The following is a 5189-nucleotide window of genomic DNA, read 5'->3' as shown; positions in this document are numbered from 1 at the left end:
TGGAGAGGGAGCTCTTGTTCTTATGTTCTGCTTGCAGGATTCCCACAGGCATCTGGTTGGCTACTCTGAGAACAGCATGCTGGACCAGGTGGGCCATTGGCCTGGTCCACCAGGCTCTTATGTTCTGAGATGATCAGTCTAGCAGCACAGAGGGATGAATGAATCAGGGCACTGAGGGAAGTCTCATTTTTGCTACTACATTGGGTGCTGCAGAATTCTTATATTTGTTAAGCCTTTTGGACTGATATGTTGACTGTAGATATTTCTCTTGGATTGCAAGGAAGACACGGCAAACACACCTGGCACTCGCTGGGTTGCAAGCTCTTTGTTTCTGACCACACCAGGGTGCCTCTAAGCAAACAAGAAGAATTGTCCTGAAATGTGACATTTCTTCCGAGGAATACTGTATTCCCCGCATCTGATATTTTACGTCCTGTTTATTGAAGATAGCCATCAGCAACTGTAACGCTCCATGCAGCGGTCACCTTCATTTCAGATGCTCAGTCATCCTTTCATTCTTTCAGAACAGCTATATTGCATGAGGATATTCACAAAATCTTCAGGCTCTTTTTGCAAAACCATCATCTCTGACCATTGGCCATGCTGGCTGGCTGGCTCTGTGTGGGAGGGAAAGGCGGGAAGCTCTGTCTTGAGCAGCAAAATGGCTTGGGCGGGTCCTGGTGCCGAGGACTATGAATTAAACCATGGGTCAGCAAACTAAGGCCCGGGGGTCGAATACGGCCCGCCAGGGTTGTAAATCCGGCCCGTGGAGCCTGCCACGCTGTTATGTACTGAGTTGAATCCTAGAACAATAGGATCCAGAATGCAGCAGTCTGATTGGTCCACAGGAGCAGCCAACCAGGCTTCTGGAGGAAGTGAATCTGCAACCTGATTGGCCTACAGGAACAGCCCAGAATTAGCCAATCATGCGGGGCCCATTGTGTAAATAATGTATATATAGCTAGACGTTTTGGGGAAAGTTTCATTCACTGCTATTACGAGCTGAATAAAAAGCATGAAATTCACACTCAATTCTTGAGTATATTTAACACCCGCTCGGTCAGTTGCTGCACCGCGCTGGTTTAGCTCTGGTTTAGCTCTGCGGGGAGGCGCTTTTCTAGGACTACATCTCCCAGCATGCTCCAAGGTAGCTCAGACTTCCACGACGCCAATCTGAAGCCCTAGCAATCTCATGCCTCCCCTCCATTGGCCAGTTTGACACGAGCCGCGGCCAATTGTGACCCTTCCTGAGGCTCACTGCTCCAACTGGGGTGAGGTGCAGAGCAGGGTGCCTTGCTGACGTCTAGCTCCAAGAAGGGAGGAAGAGAAGCGAAGGGGCAGGAAGAAGCAGGAGCAGAGAGCCTGCGAGGAGGGAGGAAGAGGAGGAGGACTCCTCTGTGCTGCTTGGCGGTGGCACATTAGCAGCACAGTCATGGACACCCTGGAGTAGGGTGTTAGGATTTTTATCCATCCGTAATGCTCCAGCAGTAGCACTTTGTTATGTTGTGTATATCATGTGAGTGCCTGAGAGAGCGTGAGACAGGAAGACTCAGTACTGTTAGAAGTTAGTTTCACTTCTGTTTGTGATGTTGTTCTGTGCTGGTGCTGAGAGAGCACAGACATGCTGATGGATTCTCTGCATATAGACTGTAAAATAAAGTAGTTTAGAACTACTATTAACTCTTTCTTCTGCTGTGATATGCCAGAAGACGAGTGCACCCCTCTCAGGAGGGAGGGGTCGCTTATCACCGATCTCTCTGGACTGAGGGAGAGTTATAGCCAGAGAGTGACCACCAGAGAGACACCCGGTGTCTTGGGAAGTTGGCGGCCTTCCCGGGCGTGTTTCCAACATAGGGGTCCTTCTTGGTGGGGTGGCTGCCGCCCCTCCGGGCAAGCGTGCCCCCTCCCCAGCCCAGCCTGCTCTGTCTGAACGTGGTAAGTGGAGGTATCTCAGTTGCTCTGTCTCGGAGGGAGGGAGGGAGGGAGGGAAGGCATGTGCATGCATACACGGTCCGGCCTGCCACAAGTTCTGAGGGACAGTGAACCGGCCCCCCCATGGAAAACGTTTGCTGACCCCTGTTAATTAAATAAATGCATTCCTATAATAAAAAATTGGAAATGTGATTCTCAGCAGGGAACCAATATGGGAGGCAACTGCCTGTTCAATGTACATCTGGTGGGGATAGCTCAGTCGGTAGAGCATGAGACTCTTAATCTTAGAGTCGTGGGTTCAAGTCCCGCATTGGGGAAAGGATATCTGCATTGCAGGGGGTTAGACTAGATGACCCTTTTGTCTCCTTCCTACTCTACAATACTGTGATGGTGGCAAAGCAGTATACAGTGGTACCTCAGGTTACATACGCTTCAGGTTACAGACTCCGCTAACCCAGAAATAGTGCTTCAGGTTAAGAACTTTGCTTAAGGATGAGAACAGAAATTGGGCTCCAGTGGCGCAGGGGCAGCGGGAGGCCCCATTATCTAAAGTGGTGCTTCAGGTTAAGAACAGACCTCCGGAATGAATTACAGTGGTGCCTTGCAAGACGAAATTAATCCGTTCCGCGAGTCTCTTTGTCTTGCGGTTTTTTCGCCTTGCGAAGCACGGCTATTAGCGGCTTAGCGGCTATTAGCGGCTTAGCGGCTTTAAGAAAAAAGGAAACAAGAGACGCAAAAACCGAAAAACCCTTTCGTCTTGCGCGTTTTTCGTTTTGCGAGGCATTCGTCTTGCGGGGCACCACTGTAAGTACTTAACCTGAGGGACCACTGTATATTATTTACCACAATCTATTGCACAGGATGCTTTTTTTTTTAGTTGCAACAAAGACAATCTACGACTTTTTTGGCTCCTGTGATACAAAAAAAGTGTCCATTTGCTATTACTACTGCTACTTCTCGAAAACTGACATTTTGCAACATTTTACTAGTCCCCCCCCCCCCCGATTCCTCTCTTACGATGCAACCCATCCTGCTTTGTTCTTGGAAAGGCGTGGTGTCAGAATGGGAGTGCAGCTCCCCTGTCTCTGGGATAAGGACCCTTCCCACAGGTCTTCTCACCTTGGCAGATGGTGAGACTGACCATGAGCTGCTTTGACACATGCCTCAATTGAGAACTCCACTTCCTAGCCATCCCATTTTTGGATCCCCATTCTGACTAATGTTCTATTTTCTCCTCCACAAAAGGCTAGTTCCAGACAAAATTTTCCTTTTCCAAAGTATTTCGTCAAGGTCGCACCTTCTTGAGTTTTGACAAGGGAATGAAAGCAGGCATTCTGATGTAAATTAGACTATATCTTTGTGTGCCATATATATATATATATATATATATATGCTTTCGTAGATTTTCACGGGTACAGGAATGCAGGTTTTGGTGTCCTCGGGTGTCTTCCCGTGTAAAAGTTGGGGTGTCTAGGCGACGTTTCGACGAGGTCTCACTCGTCATCTTCAGGCTGGTGCTTTCGGCTTCTTGTTACTGGAACAGAGCGGGATCTCAATGTTTGAGTTCCTATAAATACTGTAGAGGGGGTGTGGTGTCTAGCCTCCAATGTTCTGGGCAGAGAGGAAGTTCCCAGGCTAGTGTGCCTTTTCTTCTTTTGTTCCTTAATTACTTGAGAGATACCTTGAGTGATTTCTTGAGTGATATCCTGAGTACCACTTAGGTGGGTCATTAGGTGTGGATTAGTTGCTAAAGTCTTTGTGTCTTGACCTCTTGAACTTTGTGAAGAGTTTTCCTGAGAAGATGGCTGTATTGCACTTAGTTGTGCTTTGGCTTGGCTTCGTGTATAGGGGCGAGCTGTGGTTTTGTGGCTTGTGTCAGCCAGATCTGTGTAGGGATTGCAGGGGGGTGCAGCATCCGGAGGTGCCACCATGGATTGGCTACTGGATGGTGTCAGTAATTCATCTGTGGAGAGGGTCTGGGTTTGGGTCTGGTGTGGTTGATTGGTGTTGGCGTTCTGTGTGCCTCTGGATCTGGTGTCAGTTTTTGTGGGGAGGGCTAATTTCCAGATGTCTGGCAAGCGGGATGTGTCGTCACGCTTGTTCATGTTGTGAGGGTGTTTCTCTATCTCGATGGCTTCCATGATTATTCTCTTTTGGTGATGTTCCGTGTTAAAGAGCAAGAACACAAGAATGCCGTCAAAAAAGAAGAAAAAACTTCCTCTCTTTTCCAACACATGAAAGAAACAGGACACGAAATTAATTTTGCAGATTCCAAATTGCTCTTTAACACGGAACATCACCAAAAGAGAATAATCATGGAAGCCATCGAGATAGAGAAACACCCTCACAACATGAACAAGCGTGACGACACATCCCGCTTGCCAGACATCTGGAAATTAGCCCTCCCCACAAAAACTGACACCAGATCCAGAGGCACACAGAACGCCAACACCAATCAACCACACCAGACCCAAACCCAGACCCTCTCCACAGATGAATTACTGACACCATCCAGTAGCCAATCCATGGTGGCACCTCCGGATGCTGCACCCCCCTGCAATCCCTACACAGATCTGGCTGACACAAGCCACAAAACCACAGCTCGCCCCTATACACGAAGCCAAGCCAAAGCACAACTAAGTGCAATACAGCCATCTTCTCAGGAAAACTCTTCACAAAGTTCAAGAGGTCAAGACACAAAGACTTTAGCAACTAATCCACACCTAATGACCCACCTAAGTGGTACTCAGGATATCACTCAAGAAATCACTCAAGGTATCTCTCAAGTAATTAAGGAACAAAAGAAGAAAAGGCACACTAGCCTGGGAACTTCCTCTCTGCCCAGAACATTGGAGGCTAGACACCACACCCCCTCTACAGTATTTATAGGAACTCAAACATTGAGATCCCGCTCTGTTCCAGTAACAAGAAGCCGAAAGCACCAGCCTGAAGATGACGAGTGAGACCTCGTCGAAACGTCGCCTAGACACCCCAACTTTTACACGGGAAGACACCCGAGGACACCAAAACCTGCATTCCTGTACCCGTGAAAATCTACGAAAGCATATATATATATATATATATATGCAGGTTTTGGTGTCCTCGGGTGTCTTCCCGTGTAAAAGTTGGGGTGTCTAGGCGACGTTTCGACGAGGTCTCACTCGTCATCTTCAGGCTGGTGCTTTCGGCTTCTTGTTACTGGAACAGAGCGGGATCTCAATGTTTTCAATATATATATGCAGAGCCTTCTGTAATTC

This window comes from Podarcis gaigeae (genome assembly GCF_964106915.1).
Source record: "Podarcis gaigeae genome assembly, chromosome: 1".
NCBI classification, from domain to species: Eukaryota; Metazoa; Chordata; class Lepidosauria; order Squamata; family Lacertidae; genus Podarcis; species Podarcis gaigeae.
This window is presented reverse-complemented; position numbering follows the sequence as displayed.